At 41.5% G+C, this 18,906-nt stretch overlaps 2 pseudogenes; both read left to right on the top strand.

Moving 5' to 3' along the window:
* The first annotated feature begins 5,810 nt into the window (after nucleotides 1–5,810).
* Nucleotides 5,811–6,342, top strand: LOC147636358 (3beta-hydroxysteroid-dehydrogenase/decarboxylase pseudogene; annotated as a pseudogene).
* Nucleotides 6,343–6,366: 24 nt separating this feature from the next.
* On the top strand, nucleotides 6,367–17,507 carry LOC147636357 (3beta-hydroxysteroid-dehydrogenase/decarboxylase pseudogene; annotated as a pseudogene).
* The last annotated feature ends 1,399 nt before the right edge of the window (nucleotides 17,508–18,906 follow it).

The raw sequence follows: 18,906 nt of genomic DNA, 5'->3' as shown, positions 1-18,906 counted from the left end.
GTTCTTGCTTGCTGCCAATGGTCTACATGGTTGGCTTCTTTGATCGCTTCAATAGAGAGAAAAGTGTTAGCATTTGTGAAGCTTTGAGAGATTCCATCTTTAGCATAGTTGATTGATTTTCGCTTCAGATAAGTTTTCCTTTTCTTGCAGTCTTTCTCAAATTTTGACAGTAATAACATTGAATGGAGTTATAGGAAGTTCTACCTCTTCCTCTACCTCTAGAGGAATAGCCACCTCTACCATTAGAAGAATAAGTACCTTCAAGAGTACCTTGATCTCATTGTTGTTGTTGTTGGGCTGGTAGTTGTTATGTCTTCCTTTGCATTGAGCAAATATGTCAGACAACCTAGTACAGATTGTGGTTGAGACGTTGGATAGAAAGAACTTCCAGGCATGAAAGTACAGGATTAAAAGATTTCTGAAAGGAAAAGGGTTTTGGAACCTTGTTACAGGTGCAGAGCTAGAGTCGGAACTACCCCGACAACCTACACAACAAAACAGGTTGTAGCTCATAAGCAATGGTCAGAGAGAGCATACAAAGTTTTGCATTACTTGTCTATATGTATATCGGATGCTATACTCATACATATACATTATGCTGAGATTCCCAAGGATGCATGGGATACATTGGTAGACATTAGTGCTCGTAAGTCTCAGTTGAGACAACAAATTCATAATGTGAAGCGGAAAGGAAGGAGTATCCATGATTATGTTCAAGAGATAAAGAAGTATGCAGATGCATTGGAAACTTTCAATGCCCCCATGCCTGATGATGATTTGGTAGACATTATCTTGCATGGTCTCTTGGCAAGGAGTATATGTCTTTTGATACATCTATCTCGGTTCGGAGTACAGGTTTACCAGATTTTGATGAGTTGGTTTCACTCTTACTTGTTGAGGGAATCAAACTGAGTGACTCTTTTCATGTTGCATCTACTAGCCATGATGATAATGCCAGAAATCAGGCTTTCTATTCACAAAGGGGATTTAGAGGCAGGGGGAGATTTGCATCACGAGGTTGTGGTAATGGTCGTGGATGGTAGGGTAGGTCACCACAACAGAGATTTCAGCCTTCATATGGTGCCAGAGGTGGCCGCGGATATACACCTCAAAGAGGCAGAGGTAATCCTCGTGGTAGAGGACATTGGCAAGGCCAACAAACATCTATGCAAAATGTGGAATGCCATTACTATGGGAAATTTGGTCATATGGCACGTGATTTTTTTCGCAAATAAAATGATTTGAGAGGGGGTAGAGCACAACATGGTGGAAATTATGCAAATGGTGGAAATTTTGCATCAAGTAGTAATGATGGCAGCACAAATCACTTGTTTTCCATGAAACATGTTGTGGGATATATGATGACAAATGGTGACAATGGTTAGAGCATCAAATCATATGACTTATCATGGCAAATGGTTTGAACATATGAAGCCTATGGATGTGAAAGGCTATGTGGAGACAGGAGATGATACCCAACATGCTATCACACATGTTGTGGAAGTGTACCATTGGTTATGCACAATGGTGAAACAAAGTCTATGGCAGATGTCTTGTATGTGTCTTCTATTACAAAAAGTTTGGCCTCAGGTTGTCAAATGGTGGAACAAGGTTTATAGGTTTATTTCAAACGAGCATGGTTGCTATGTTGAGGATTTCAAAAATGGATGTAGAGTCATTGGCCAAAGGCAAGAAAGAAGACCAAACCCGTAAGTCACATGATCAGATCAAGAAAAAGACTTGCACTTGGATCATAGAGACCAATGCTTCAGTTTGATATGAAAGACTTGGGCGAATTGAGATATTTTCTTGGGATTGAAGTGATCAAAGACCATGCAGGTACATGGTTAGTGCAACGCCAATATGCATTGGATATGTTGGAAAATATGGGATGCTAGGGTGTAAGCTAATGAGTACACCTTTGGAGCAGAATGTGAAGCTGCGGGCTGATTTTGGTGAAGAGTTGGATGATCCATCTATGTATAGAAAGATGGTTGGCAATCTTATTTACATGACTATCACACACCCAGATCTCAGTTATGCTGTGGGGCTAGTAAGCCAATTTATGCAAAGCCACAAAAAACCTCATTTGGATGTAGTGAGACGCATTATGCGATATGTTAAGACCACTGCACATTATGAGCATGGTAAAGGCTTGGATGTACATGGCTACACAGATGCAGATTGGGGCAGGTAGCTTGTATGACAGGAGGTCTACTAGTGGTTATGCCTTTACATTTGGAAGTGCAGTGTGGTGAGTTGGAATAGCAAAAAGCAACCTACTGTTGCTTTATCTAGTACTATAGAGGCTGAATACAGGGGTGCAGCCATTGCTACATGTGAAGGAGTATGGTTAAAGAGTCTCTTGGCTGATTTGGGTTAGCTTATTGATGGCAAGGTAGTCATTCATTTGTGACAACATGAGCAGCATACAGTTGGCCAAGATTCGAGTTTTTCATGCGTAGACCAAACACATAGAGGTCCACTATCATTTTGTCAGAGAGAAAGTGTTGGATGGTATAGTGGATTTGCAAACTGAAGAGCAGGTGGTCGACATCTTTACAAAGCCACTTAGCAGGGAGACGTTTGAGTACTTCCGTACTGTGTTGGGAGTACATGGGATGAGCTTGAGGGGGAGTGTTGAGAGCTTTGATAGCCCAAGCTCATCTACTTCTTCATCTATGGTGGCAGTATATCATGAGCTTGAGAGGGGCTCTTGAGATTCAAGCTCGATGTCAGCTTGTGCCAGTTGCACTATGTGCTGGCATGTTAGGTAGTAACATGTGTGAGACATAAATGACCACATCCAGCTGGTCATAGAGTGTGGACATTAGCTAGGGTTAGTAGTGTGTGGACACAACACATAGTGTGTGTTGTAGATTAAATGGATTATGGCTTTATGCATTGTGTGAGAAGGGAGATGGCTTCCCTATATGGTTAGGGTTTGCATAATACATTAGGGTTTTCTCTTGTGTGTGTGTCTCCTCTCCCTCTACCTGTTTTTCATCAGGTTTTAGTGTGTAAATTACTTGGCATTTGGCTAACACACCACACACTTGAACCCTTCAATTCTTTCACTAAGAAATGCAAGATGAGATGTGCTCTTTATAGTGCTAGATCATGTACATTATGTTGTTCACAAAGGATACATGTGTAATGCTACTCTCCCACAAAGATGAAAACAATACCAAGAGTGTGATAATCCCCTTTATCACAAGATAAATACAAAGGACCTTGAAGCCTTAGGTCTTTAGAAAAATCACAAAGAATTTTTTCAAAAAAATACATTCCCTCCTATAATGAAGGAGGAAAGTAGGTGATGGTGGAGCTTGATGTTCTCCTTCAAATCATGGAGCAATTTATTGGCAGTTTGATAGAATCAAGATGCCAAGAGAAGCTCCTGAGGATTATGCAATCAAAGGCTGCAATTAACCCGCTAATTAGAGACAAATGAAGAGTGTAAGTAACACTCATTTTTCTACAACAACTAGGCTCAAAACCTAGTGACTGTACTTGTTTTTGTGTGCTCAAATGAGCGCCAAATTTGGACTCATTTTTTTGCTGATGCAGGTTGCCACGAATAGGACTACAAAAGCCCTCACCAAATGCGTATGGTTTGCTGCAATGTGAGGCTAATGAGAGCCTGCAAATCACCTTCTCTTCTCTCAGCAACACAGAAGCTCTGTGACCCCCGCCTGTTAAATCGATTGTAGGCACCTATTTTCATGAAATTTTTACAGGCTCAAGGCTTAGAGATTGACGCCCTAAGGTGGGCTACTAAAGCCCTAACACAATGATTGCAATGAACTCTCACACAAGCGTGATTGGGGCCTCCAATTAGTGCTTTCTTCCACTCTATTTTGCACACAGAAAAAACAGATGTGGGTACCTTCTTTGTGTTGATGCTTTCAATCATCAATGTTGGCTACCATTTGAAGTTGATGATAGCTTTGAAGAAGGTCTCTAAGCTCAGCTCCAATGCTTCAAGATTGATGTACTTAATCCTCTCTCACAATGCAATCATAGCACCAATATTGTGCTCTCACACACAAGGTTTGGTCTTCTCTAACATAGATATTTCGTTCTTCTAATGCTTGTTCACACCCACAATGGTGTGTCCCACTAAGAGATGATCCCTCTATCAATGTGACACTCACTAAGAGAGACTAATGAATCATAATGCTTTCCCTCCCTCACTCCTATGTACGCCACTCACACAAGAATAAAGGGGAATGCAATGTCACAAAGCAGTGCTTCACTAAGAAGTTAAAGTTGTTGGCCTTCCTGATGCTTCAAAGTGCCACTCTAAGAAGCAAGAATCAGCCCTCAAAATGCCAAAGAAAAGAGTATTTCCACAAAGGACCACTTAGTATTTTGATCACTAAGCAAGTAAACAAAGCATGGGCATTACACTTTCCACTTAGCTCTCAAAGAGTGAGTATTGTACCCTGTTTATATAGGCTCAAGAGAGGGGGCCACCTAGAGCCCATGAATCTCTTCACCTCCCTTAGATTTCTCACCCGTCTCACCTAAAAGGTGATGCCGTAATCAAGGGAAAGTATCTACTAGACCTACACTCAGTTACTCTAGTAAATGAGCATTCTAACCTTAGAATGAACAAGACACTTTAAAGTACCACTAAGGATCTCACACTAAGAATGGATGCTAGATCACATATTTTCTAACATATTAAAGGCGCACCACAAGATGTTAGGTGGACAATGCTAGCTTTAGAATGGGTATTTACACTAACTAGAGTGGCCAAATGAGCCGGAAGGACCAGACTTTTAACTTTGGCTGCCCAAGAGTGTGAACCCTAGAGGTCACCTATACAAAACCTAAAATGTAGCTCTCATGACTCATTCTTTTATGCTAATTCAATAGAGTTTTCTTCTTCTCTATGCTTTCTTGTTTGCTTGCTTGTGGGAGCTCTTATGTGTTCTTGCTGGCTTGCAAGTGTGAGAGAGTAAGCTATGAGGAGGGTCAAGCTTCCTTTGGAGTGTGGCGGCAGTGGCGGGTGAAGTGGAGCTTTGGAGTGTTGCTATGTGGAAATATCATCTCCTACGAGAATCCCGAGCACAAGTATTCATGAGGTGAGTGACACACCTTGCCCATGCAATTGTGAGCAAGGTCATAAGATATTGGCTTCTCGGTTGAGCTGTTTTATGCTTCCAAGTGTGGTTGGGCACAACCCCATGACATTGGTTTGTTCCTGCACTCTTTTTATGGTGTAAGGGTCTTCTGGCGCCGCCTTGTCATGGAAATAGCCCCACCGTTGTCGTGCCATGGCACGTCTATGGTGTGAAACCATGCATGTGAGGCCATTAAATATAAATCTAGATGCATGGGATTAAGTGCCATGACTTGACTCATTTTATGATGCCTATGTACATATGTAGGTTCAATAAGACGAGCTGAGGCTGAGCCAGGTCTCGAAGCCTCTGTATATAAGTGTGGTGTGAATCATGGAGTTTTTATGCTTATGTGAACCTTGAGGTAGCACGAATTATCAATGAACCAAAAGCAGCATCACTTTCTTATGGGCTGACAAGAAAGAGGGATTAGTTGCAGTTTTTTATCTTGATGGAGGCATAAGAAAGACTGAAGGACCTGGCACAAGAGGCTTTCATGAGAGATGCTTCAATTGGCAACAGTTTGATCAGCATGTATGCAAAGTGTGGCTCTGTTTTTCAGAGGCAAGGGAAGTCTTTGATAAGCTACCAGTTCGAGATGTTGTAGCATGGAGCTCAATGGTAAAAGGATACGGCATTAACCATGAGGGTTCCTTGGCTATACAATGTTTCAACGACATGCATGCACAAGCATGCAAGGGAACAGTAGCAGTTTTCCACATGGCAGCTTCAGATTCATCAATCAACAATTTCACTCTACACTACAATGTCACTGTTAAAGGAACGCGCAATATAATAAATGCTTGCCTTCATAACAACGTGCACAAGCTCATTTATACTAGCTCACCTGGTATTGTTTTTGATGGTGCGCATGGGAGATGAAACCCTGCCATACCCTGATCGGCGTAATGATTCCTACTCTGAGACAAAAGCACAGGCAGAGGCGCTTGTTCTTGGGGCTAATGGAAAGTCAGGTTTAGTCACTTGTGCTCTTCGTCCAAGCAGTATCTTTGGCCCTGGGGACAAGTTGCTAGTCCCATCACGCGTTGCCGGTGCAAGATAAGGGAAAATGAAGTTTATACTGAGGGATAGCAACAACATGTATGATTTCACTTATGTGGAGAATGTGGCTCATGCGCACGTCTGTGCCGAGCAAGCCCTGGATGCAGCCAAATGCTATGGTGACAATGTTGCTGGCTGGCACAACTAAGCAAAGCACAACAGCATCTAGGCGATGCGCACAGTAAGGCACATAGCAAGGCACAAGCATCGCCAAGCGGGTAGTCAGCCCAAGCAAGGCAAGGCATGGTGGCCGGTGCACAGCAGAGAGGTTGGGCACTGTGCACAGGTTTTGACGCTTAAGCGCACAACCCGCAAGACAAGAGAAGGTGGTGGCTTGCGTGGCGGAAATACGAAGGCATTTTTAAAAAAAAAGAATATCCGAATTTTAAGCAAAAAAAAAAGGAGGCGCAGCGTATTTTCGTTTTGGGAAACGTAAGTTTTTTGCTGCAAAAGGGAATTCGGCCTGAATCCCTTCGAAAAAAATCAGAGATAACCAGGAATGCACATATCAAAGGGGGGGTGTGCAGAAAAAAGGTGGGGAGAGGGAACCAGTCGAGGAAATTTGCAGATTATCTTGTTTTGGGAATATAGATTCTGTTGAAGCCTTGTAGGGGTTAGAATTGAAGAGTAATAGAAGCTTTATTTAGTGATACGCTTTCTAAAAAATTCCAATAATGAAGCGAACTGCTGTCCGATTTCATGCAAGGAGAGAATTCGACGCAGAAGCTTATGAAGATGTCATGAAATTCGGTTTTTGTGAAACAGAGATAAGCTTTTTTTTATGAATTCGATTTCAAAAAAATCGTAATTCCTTAGTAAAGGTTTGGATTTTAAGGCTTTAATTACCTCAAAAATAAAAACTCTTGGTAAAGGCCTTAATGCTTATGGCCTTAGAAATTGGAGAATTTTTCTTGCTTTTGTGAGTTGTTGGAATCTGAAAACAGGTTTTCATGAGATCAAGAGTCATCTTGAAATGGTGATGTTGGTAGTATATGAAATATGTGATGTGAACGGTCACATGTGTTGGTATTAGGAGTGAATTAACAAAACTAAGGAGGATCGAACATGGTTATAGTCATGGTTAGGTCATGATTAGAACCATGATTAAGAGTGGATTAGGAGACACTAATGAGACATAGCTTGGGCATTATCATGGAAATACACGAGTTCTTTCTTCATTAGCAAAGGCCTCTTATATAGGCAAGTAGTACATGACCACATGACATCACCTATGATGTCTTACAACCATAAGAGGCCATCTCCCCCATGTGGGTATGCCATCTCCCCCATGTGGGTATGCCATAAATGAGCAATATTCCCTCTAGGCTATTTTTGATGTAGGCGCCCTTTTGAGGATGTGGCTTGAGTAAAGAAGTCAAGGTTATATAGCCCCTTTCAACCATTGAATGGATTTGGGTGATATATCCAACAAACCCTCCTTCAACCAAATCCATGACAATGCTACCTTTATGATGGCAATTCTAGGTTCTAGTTACAACATACAAAAACTAGTTATGATGACCATGCTGGTGCCCGTAGGTCTTATTCCAGTTAGGTTTACAACGCTAGCAATGATGGATGATGCTAGAATACCATAGTAAAGCTTACAACAATGAGATAGTTATGTTTAGGATGGAGAGGTTTTTTTTAAACATGGTATGGGCTATCCCTTGATTTTACTCAAAAGGCCCAATCTTCTTCGATAAAATTGGCCTCTTCGGAGGCCTCTTCTTGCAGCTCTTCTTTGTCTTGACTTGCGAGAAATGCCTTTTGTGCCTTTTGTTTGAAGAAACAATTTTCTTCAATATGATTGTCCTTGCCGCAGAATCCACAAGTCTTCTTCTTTCCTTTTGTGTCGATGAAGTTCTTCTTCTTGAAGTGTGACTTGTTGTTGGAGAAGTATGCCCCTTCCATTATCCCTATATTCTCTTGCTTCTTCTTGTACTCCTCAAGGAGTGCAGCTTCAATGGCCTCTAAAGTAGGATCCGGAAGATTCATGAGAGTTGACACTAAGTGCCCATATTCATCATAAGGCATGCTTTTCAATAAAACTGCAATGGCATCTTCCTCATCTATTGGTGCTCCTATTGTTGCAAGTTGTGACATTAGGCTTTTCATATAATTAAGATGAGTAGGTAAAGACTCAGAAGCTTTCTTTTCAAGCTTTCTTTTCAAGTTTAAAGAATTGGATTTTCAGCCCTATCTTGGAATGCTTCCCTTTTGCCCCAAATAATTTCTCTAAGATTTCCCATGCTTCAGCTGAGTTGTTTGCATTAGAGATATGATGTATGTAGTTGTCACTTAGACCTAATGCAATTATGGCAAAAGCTTTCTCATCCCTAGGTAACCATCCTTGTTCACCATCTCTAGTGGTAGGTTTTTTCTCCTTTCCACTAGCAACTCCCCACAGACCTTTCTTCATGAGAATAAATCTTACTCTAACTTGCCAGGTATGAAAGCCTATCCCATTAAACTTATCAACATGAAATGAGGATGTAGACATGATGATAAAGCAAGGTCTTACCACTTGAGTATCCCTCAAGGGCAGTGTCTAATGCTTTTACAAGATTAGATACCTTCACCAAATAGATGGAGGTTATTTATGAAAAATTCAGACCAATCATGCCCTCCTAAAACATTGTTTGCTCTTGAGTTGTAGACATTGTTTCTTACCCGTCTCCTCGGCTTTCTGCTTTTCTTCTTAGGCCTCAAATGTTGAATATTTGATGATTCAGCATCAGATGGTTCAGTCATTGTGATTCAAAAAATGATGTAAACAATATCATCATCACAATATAGTAATATCATCAAGTATATGGTGACCAATGTGATAATGCTTTCAAAACAACTTCCAAAAATTGGGTCACTTGGAGTACTTGAATGAGATAGAAGCCTAAGTCTAAACACAAAATGCCTTTAGCACCTTCAATAGCAATGACTTGAGGCCAGATTAAGCACTAATTACTAGTGATTAAGTGAGTTAATCATCCATGCTTTAACTGTTACCAAATGAGCTTTCTGAGATTATGTCAGACCTGAAGCCACCAAACCACTAAACCATTCAAGAAACTGACTGCACAGGCGTGTTTGCAGCTATTGAAAACCCCCAAAGCCAAGGCGAATTAGTGAATCTTGCACTGGTTCAATCGGTGGACTGATTTCCCCCAAAAAAACTGGCGCCGGTTTCGTCTGCAATGCTGGCGTCTCTGCGCAGAATCCGCCTAATTCCACCGAGCTGCAGCTTCTTTATGATGTTGAGAATGCACAGCTTGAATCCCGTACGAGTTCGTGGAGGCGACTGTGAGCTGTGGATGCTCCAAGGCAGCCCTATATTTCAGGCTATGAAATAGGAAGGGATAAGCTTATGATTAAGCTAATTAATCACTAATGATGAGGCAAATGAGAGGGATGAGGTTGTATTAACGTGGCTCTGATACCAAATGTTGGTATTAGGAGTGAATTAACAAAACTAAGGAGGATCGAACATGGTTATAGTCATGGTTAGGTCATGATTAGAACCATGATTAAGAGTGGATTAGGAGACACTAATGAGACATAGCTTGGGCATTATCATGGAAATACACGAGTTCTTTCTTCATTAGCAAAGGCCTCTTATATAGGCAAGTAGTACATGACCACATGACATCACCTATGATGTCTTACAACCATAAGAGGCCATCTCCCCCATGTGGGTATGCCATCTCCCCCATGTGGGTATGCCATAAATGAGCAATATTCCCTCTAGGCTATTTTTGATGTAGGCGCCCTTTTGAGGATGTGGCTTGAGTAAAGAAGTCAAGGTTATATAGCCCCTTTCAACCATTGAATGGATTTGGGTGATATATCCAACAACATGCATATGGAAATCTTTTGAAAATTGTGCTATGCCTACATGTGTTATGTATGAGGCACTTGGATAAAGGGTCAGGAGATCTATGCTTGGAACTGGTCATGTTCTTGACACATAAATTATGTGCAATCATCAAGTTGAATTTGGGGATATTTTGAAGTGAATTGGCACATGTACATGTCATCCAAAATGGAGATGTCTTATGCCCCTTGAAGAGTTATATGTTTTGTTTCCTTGCTGGGATTTGAAGCTACTCTCACAGCCAGAAGTCTCGCACTTGCCCAGCGATACCGCCCACGTCACGACAGCTTTGGTGAACCCGACGTGAAACTGCTGGGGTGAGAGTTAGTGGTGGTGAAATACACAGTGCAAGCTATGGCTGAGAATCTTGAGGGACATGGGATTCATTTTGACCCTGGGGTTATGCAAATGTTTCAGATGTTTACTATGTATATGCAACAGCAGCAAGCTGCTGAGAGGGAGCAAATTTCCACGACTAAGGCACTGCAGTCAATCGTGAAGAAGGTGGATCAATTTGATGGTAAAGACATCACAAAGTACCTGCGCAATTACACAAAGGAAATGGAGCTAAATAGGGTGACTGAGGAGGATATGGTTTGAAGCTTTGAGCTCGTATGTGTTCCCGAAATAAGAGAGCGCATAAGAGGATTATAGGCAGCACATGGTGGCAGAAATTGGAAGGAGTTCAAGCTTGCTTTGAAGGATGATTATTTCATGGAGGATTCCGAGCGGGTGACCAAGCGAACTTTCTTGGAGTGGGTTACAAAACCCAAAATTGGAATTTCTACCACAGAGTTGCTAAGAGAGTTTGAGAAGCGCTATGCCCAGCTGTCAAGGATAGAGCGCACAACCTTAGACAGGGAAAAAACAGAGCTCTTATTACAAGCAGCTGGGAAAGATCTACAAGAAAAACTGGAAATTCTCCTTGAGGATAAGGATACAGAGCAGGGGCTAAAGAATGATTGGAATGATGTCGAGGATGCGGTCACCATGCTAGCAAAGCGGCAGCGAAGGAGGGATAAAAGGGTGATGAGCTCGGCAACTCCTATAACTGCTGTTACCCCTGAGAATCTACCAAAACTAGCTGCTGCAATCCCAAAGGTAGAAGGGCCGATGGATGAGCTTATTAAGGGCATGCAAGACCTAAAACTGAAGATGTCCCAGGATTGAGGAAAAAGGGCTACCATTAGGGCAGGCTTCTATGCAAAGGCCTCAAAGCAAAGAAGGGTTTACATTCAAATGTATATGGTGTGATGACCCAGAACATGCGAAAAAAGACTGTGCCAGCTATAAGGAAGCCCTCAGAAACCAACTTGTATTTTTCAAAGATGGAAAAATCCACCTTACAGAGACTGGTCTTCCGTTAAGCACAAACTTTGGAAAAGGAGGGATGAAAAAGCTGGTTGAGGATATGGCTGCTAGCCATGCCATCTCTATGGTTGAGGCAGCAACCTATGGGTTAAAGGCCGGTCAATCAAGGCAGGAATCTGAGAAGGATGAAGACTATGAGAATGAAGATTTTTGGCCATCAACAATGGAGCTAATTGCATCAAAGAAGGTGTCTAAGCAGGCTTTGCATGAGGTAGGAGACTGTATACGTCTTGAGACTGGCTGGGAAGAACCTGTGGATTCTCTATCTGTTCATGCCTATATTGCAAAATGCCAGAATAACGAGGCACAGGTTGAGGAAAAGCGTAAGAGGGAAAATGAGGAAGGAGGGCTATCAAAAAGGGTCACCCGTGGTAGTGGAAAGAAGGACCCTAGGCCATCACATGTGCCTCCGCTGCAAAACCTGCCTCCACAGGAAGTATCAATGGAAGAAGCGCCAACAAAGATGAAGCATGAAAAGGAGAAGGGTAAAGGGAAAAGTCCGCTCTACAAACTCCAATCTGATATTGAAGCCACAAATCGGATCTCAAAAAGGTGCTAAAAGAGAGGATTGTAAACAGTAAAGTGGAATTTACACTAGGGGAAGTCTTGGGAATTGCAAAGAAAGAATTCCATGATGAGATAATTGATATTATACGGAGGAAAAGGCAATCCATAATTGAATCTATTCCATCAATGGGAGAGACAAGCACTTCCAAGGCTCATGGAGTACTGGTACAGCAAAAGGGAGAGAGAGAGAGAATGTGGTGGAATGCAGTCACTCTACTGGAGGGGCACGACAAGTGCGCTTTGTGGATGAGGGTGATGAAAAAGAAGTTCTTGCAAAGAGTCATTACTCCAGGAACCATTGGGCAAGGGCCACCACTGAAACCCTTGTCAAGATAGGAGACTTGGAAGAGCCGTATGTTGCCTTAATCGATCATGGGTCTGAAATAAATCTTATGGCCAAAAACCTCTACAACAAATGTAAGTGGCCAATGGATGTAGATCATGGGTGAATGATTAAGGCAGCTAATAACTCATCTGGAGAGCTCAATGCAGCCTGTCCAAATGTAAGGATAACAATAGGGGATGTGAAAGATGATCAGAACTTCTTTGTCCAGGAGATGTCATCGTATCCCCTTATCCTTGGGCAACCCTATATTACAGCTGTGAGGATGGAGACAAAAGTCTTGGATGATGGCTCAGCATATGCAAGAATAAGGAGCAAAGATGGCAAGAAAGTTGTTCAGTTCTTGACAATTTGCATTAACCATGAAAGGAACCGCGAGTCTCTTCGAGAACAGTCACTCCCAAAGATAAACAGAGAATTCATGAACTACAAGGAGATGAGGGATTTTGGCTAGGTGCCATTGTAAAGCGGGATTGCAATGGTACAAGGGGCAATGAGTTCTCGCGCAGGACTCAATCAATGTAAATAACTTTTCAGCAAACTTTCAGAGATTTTCTAGCTATGGGTCAATAGTCTTTGTAAAAAGTAAGGATTTGAAGCGTGGTATGCGTCGATATGTACAAAATGTACAAAAAAGTCTTGAGCAGTGTGGTCTTTTGGAGAAAAATGAGTTTATTTCAGGTGTGCTTGACGAGGTGTCATTTGTGGATACTATGGATGAGCTTTCTGCCACATGGAAAGCGCATGCTTACAGGGTGGAAATGAGATGGTAAAGGTGTCATCTGTGAGGATGTATGATATAATCCGGGAATTTGAGGGAATGGAATGTAAAAACAGGTATTATGAGATGGATGCTCGTGTTGATACAAAGTATAAAACGGTTGCAAAGAAAGTGAAACCAGTTGCCTTGCCCTTGCCACCAGAAAGCAAGGAGAAAAAAGATGAAGCCTCTATGCAACCGAATCTCAGAGATCCGAAGAAAATTGGGCATAAGTTTACACAGGAAACCCTAAAAGAGCTGAAGATTGGTGAAAAGGATTTTCTATTACCAGCTGAAAAGGAATGCTTTGAGGAGATGCTTGTAAAACATATGGGAAGGCCTTTACTTTTCAGCCGCATGAGATAGGCTGTGTTGATCCAAGTGTAATAGCGCCAATGGTGATCTTCATTGTTCCACATGTGCCCTGGAACCTGCAGCGACCGATTCCAGTACCAAAGGCTCTCTTGCCAAAGCTGATGGAATTACTAAAAGAAAAGATCAGGATGGGAATTTTGGAGCCATCATGCACTCCATACTCAACAGATGGTTTACCATGCCAAAGAAAAATGGAGCATTGCGCTTCATTCAAGACATGCAACCTGTAAACAAGGTCACAATCAGGAATGTGGGAGCAGGTCCGATTGTGGACGAGTTTGCAGAAGCATTTGCAGGGAAAGCTATATACTCTATGGGTGATCTGTATTCGGGATATGATCAGGTCCAGCTGGATATACAAAGCAGGGACTTGACCACAATGAAAACTCCTTTGGGTTTGGTAAGGATGTGCACCTTACTACAGGGAGCCACCAACTCAATGGCACATATGATGAATGGTATGAATAAAGTCTTGCAAGACTTCATTCCACAAATAACTATGCCTTTTCTAGATGATGTGCCCATAAAAGGCTGTGATGAGAAAGATAAAGATGGGGATTTGGATTTGAAGGGGTGCCACAAATTTGTAGCAAATCATATAAAAGATTGTGAGAAAATCCTATCCAGGCTTGAAGAGGTGAATCTTACTTTGTCTGGAATGAAATCAGTGTTTGGGGTTGGTGAAGTACTAATCGTGGGGCATCTTTGTAATACTAATGGACGCCGACCTTGTCCAGCCAAGATAGATGCAATACAAAGAATGAAAGAGATATGCATTAATGTTACGGAGGTGAGGAGATTTCTTGGTGCATGTGTCTTTTATGTTATATGGATCCCACATTATGCACATGTAGTAGCAGATCCTCTCTACCAACTTTTGAGGAAAAATCAGAGATTTTTATGGAATGCTGCACATATTAAAGCTATGCGAAAGCTGAAATGTCTGCTCCAAACATCACCTACTCTAAGGAAGGTAGATTATGAGTGTGGCAGGCCTATGATTGTAACAGTTGATACCAGTCCTACTAGGATAGGATGGGCAGTAGGGCAAGATGATGAGGATGATCATAGGTATGTAATCAGGTTTGGAGCAAAGGTACTAAGCATTCGCCAATGAAATTATCCACAGATCAAGAGGGAGTTATGGGGAGTAGTCACTGCCTTAAAATGTGAAAAAGAATATCTCATTGGGGCATTCGTGCTCGTGGAAACTGATTGCTTGCCACTCCTTGGGATGATTGCAAGCTGCACCACTCCGGATATCGCTATGCTCAGGTGGATTGCCTATATCAAGTCACTAAATCTCCCGAGTTTGAGCATATTGCAAGGTAGGATAACCCAGTTGCAGATATGCTATCAAGAGCCAGGTATGAAGATGAAGAAGGGATGATTAGTGACATTGATGATGTAGGCACAAAGTTCTATACTACTACACATGCAAAAGGGGACCATGCTTGCTTATCAAATGCACTTGAGTCTTTTAAGGAAATGTATGAAGGAGATTGGTTGCTTATTGGCCAATACTTGAGTACCTTGACAAGGCAGGAAAATTGGTCTGACTTAGAATTCAAAAGGATCCACAGAAAGGCATATGGGTATTTTCTAAAGAATGGGTACCTGTGGAAGCATCCTAAGCAGAGGAATGCTATGCCACAGAGAGTTGTATGTGATAAAGAGACTCAAGGGAAGCTCATGAAAGAATTCTATGAGAGTCTCTGGGCTGGACATCGAAGTGTGTGGGCCACCTTTACCAAAATAAAGGAAAGATATTGGTGGAAAGGAATGTACAGGGATGTATCCCAATATGTGGAAACATGCATGGTATGTCAAATGTACTCAAATGTACTCAAATGTGCGACATCGTGATGGCCTGCAACCAACCTACCCACCTGCCATGCACTACAAATGGGTAGTGGATCTAGTTACAATGCCTTTAGGAATCTGGCAGATGCGGTACGTAGTACTTGCAAGAGAAGAACTGACAAATCAGGTGGAAGGGCGTGCTCTTAGAACAAAAAGCACGGAAACAGTATGCAAATTTCTCTTGGAAGATGTGATTTGTCGGTATGGTTGTGTTGGGAAAATAACAGCTGACAAGGGTGAGCTAGATGCTGAAGAAGCAAGGGAATTCTTTCCTAGAATTGGCATCAAATTGGCCCTAACATGTGCTTACAACCCTGAGGGAAATGGTAAAAGCGAGCGAGGACATCCTCCAATCATTAAAGCTTTGGCTAAGGCATGCAGAGGAAGAATGCAGGAGTGGCCAAGGCTGCTACCATATGCTTTATGGGCTGACCGTACGACTCATAGCTCAATGACAGGATACATGCCTGCAGAATTAATGTATGGTCAGAAGCCGGTAATGCCAGTTGAAGAAGTAGTCCCAACTTGGAATGTATTACCCTGGGTGGAAGAATTGAACAAGGAAGACCTCCTTGCACTGCGAGAATAAGGCAGTTGGAGAGAAGGCCTGAAGATGTAGAGCTTGCTAAAGCTCGTTTGAAAGATGCAAGATTGAAAAATAAAGAAAGATTTGATAGAAGACACAGACTCCGGCCAAAACCCATTGAAGAAGGTGATTGGGTCCTAATGTATGATAGTAGTATTGACAACCAGTTCACTGTGCAAAGGAAGTTTGCAAAAAGATGGTTTGTCCCTTACATTGTCAAGCATGTGCATGGAAATGCCACGTATACCGTGTGTGAGCTTGATGGAACAGAGATAAAGAATTTTGTAGCAGGCAAAAGGATCAAGATGTTTAAAAGAAGGCATGACAGTGATCCTTTTGATTCGTAGGAGACTCAAGATGAGAGGCTTGATAGTGATAGCATGGATATGGTTGAAGAGGAAGAGGATGATCTTCCTGGTAATGTAGAAGATGAAGATGACATCTAGATATATGTGGATCTTGATGATGATTTGGCACATACCAGAGGATGTGCAGGTTTAGAGGGGGCGGATGTCGTGCCATGGCACGTCTATGGTGTGAAACCATGCATGTGAGGCCATTAAATATAAATCTAGATGCATGGGATTAAGTGCCATGACTTGACTCATTTTATGATGCCTATGTACATATGTTCATATTGTAAATGAGGTTCAATAAGACGAGTTGAGGCTGAGCCAGGTCTCGAAGCCTCTGTATATAAGTGTGGTGTGAATCATGGAGTTTTTATGCTTATGGTGAACCTTGAGGTAGCACGAATTATCAATGAACCAAAAGCAGCATCACTTTCTTATGGGCTGACAAGAAAGAGGGATTAGTTGCAGTTTTTGATCTTGATGGAGGCATAAGAAAGACTAAAGGACCTGGCACAAGAGGCTTTCATGAGAGATGCTTCAATTGGAAACAATTTGATCAGCATGTATGCAAAGTGTGGCTCTGTTTCAGAGGCAAGGGAAGTCTTTGATATGCTACCGGTTCGAGATGTTGTAGCATGGAGCTCAATGGTAAAAGGATACGGCATTAACCATGAGGGTTCCTTGGCTATGCAATGTTTCAACGACATGCATGCACAAGCATGCAAGGGAAACATGGCAGCTTCAGATTCATCAATCAACAATTTCAGTCTACACTACAATGTCACTGTTAAAGGAACGCGCAATATAATAAATGCTTGCCTTCATAACAACATGCACAAGCTCATTTATACTAGCTCACCTGGTACTGTTTTTGATGGTGCGCATGGCATCATGAATGGAGATGAAACCCTGCCATACCCTGATCGGCGTAATGATTCCTACTCTGAGACAAAAGCACAGGCAGAGGCGCTTGTTCTTGGGGCTAATGGAAAGTCAGGTTTAGTCACTTGTGCTCTTCGTCCAAGCAGTATCTTTGGCCCTGGGGACAAGTTGCTAGTCCCATCACGCGTTGCCGGTGCAAGATAAGGGAAAATGAAGTTTATACTGAGGGATAGCAACAACATGTATGATTTCACTTATGTGGAGAATGTGGCTCATGCGCACGTCTGTGCCGAGCAAGCCCTGGATGCAGCCAAATGCTATGGTGACAATGTTGCTGGCTAGCACAACTAAGCAAAGCACAACAGCATCTAGGCGATGACACATAACTTATGTGCAATCATCAAGTTGAATTTGGGGATGTTTTGAAGTGAATTGGCACATGTACATGTCATCCAAAATGGAGATGTCTTATGCCCCTTGAAGAGTTATATGTTTTGTTTCCTTGCTGGGATTTGAAGCTACTCTCACAGCCAGAAGTCTCGCACTTGCCCAGCGATACCGCCCATGTCACGACACCGTATAGACACAATGCATTTTGAATGCGTGTGTGCATATGGTTAAATTTTGTTATATTTCTATTTTTTATTTTTTTTCAAGAATGGTAGAAACAAAATTCTAAAAAATCTATCCATTTTGTTGCATTGTTGTTGAAATCTTAAGAAATTTATGTTCAATTTTTGCCATTTCTACATGCTTTGCATTGTTGCATGTTTTTCAAATCTTATAATTTTTGCATTTTTTGTAAGATTCCTCCTCGGGCTGAATATTGATTAAGCCTCTTCTTCAATCCCTTGTAATCATTCTATGTTTTTGAATACAAGAAAATATTATTTTTCCTTGTTTTGCCTAGTGAGATAGAAAAATTCTAGAGAGTGGTAAATTAATATTGGGATATTTTTGGATAAATAAATTCTACAGATATCAAAAAATGTTTCCCTGAAACAAAAAATCAAAATAGATTTTCCAAGGTGCAATTGGAATTAATAAAAATTGGTTTAGAAGACCTTAGCCTAAGGGTCAAGATTTTCGAAAAAAAATTGATTATGGTCCAATTAAGGTTCCTATGGACCAATAAGATTAATCCAAGTGTTGGGACAAGATAAATCCAAAGAATAAAAAGAGAATACCCAAAAATGAGTAAATGCCCACATAAGATGAAGAGTTGACTAAGTACTAGGTTTATTAGTTAAAAATTATGAAGTATTAATAAAAAAATGAGATATTTTAGAGTAATCATTCATTTTTGACACATGGATAAGGAAAAAGGGGGCCCTTCAAGGAGGCGCCTATTTCACATGTGTGGATGAGTTTTTAACTCAAAAATAATAGGATATTTTTATCTCTTCTCTCCTAAATCAAACCAAATAAAAAAGGGAGCCAAACTAGTCCAAATCTTGTCCAAATTCAGCCAAACTGAAGCTGGAAAATTCTAGAACTCAGTTGGACTCACTTAGTGGCCTCCCTCACCTATAAATAGACCCTCATTCCTTTGTATTCTCATCTGTGAACTAAACTATGCCGGTATTACTCTAAGGTAAGCTTACTTTCTATTATCCTCTAAAAACCCTCTACAAATTGAAGAGATTGGAGCTTCTCTCTCTCTTCAATCTTCCTTGGAGACTCCAACAACATACCAAACCAATTGATTGGTTGGAGGCCTCTATTGTGATCAAAGAATCAA

Source organism: Cibotium barometz, chromosome 8 (genome assembly GCF_041138505.1).
Source record: "Cibotium barometz isolate CiBa-2024 chromosome 8, ASM4113850v1, whole genome shotgun sequence".
Lineage (NCBI taxonomy): Eukaryota > Viridiplantae > Streptophyta > Polypodiopsida > Cyatheales > Cibotiaceae > Cibotium > Cibotium barometz.
This window is presented reverse-complemented; position numbering and strand designations above follow the sequence as displayed.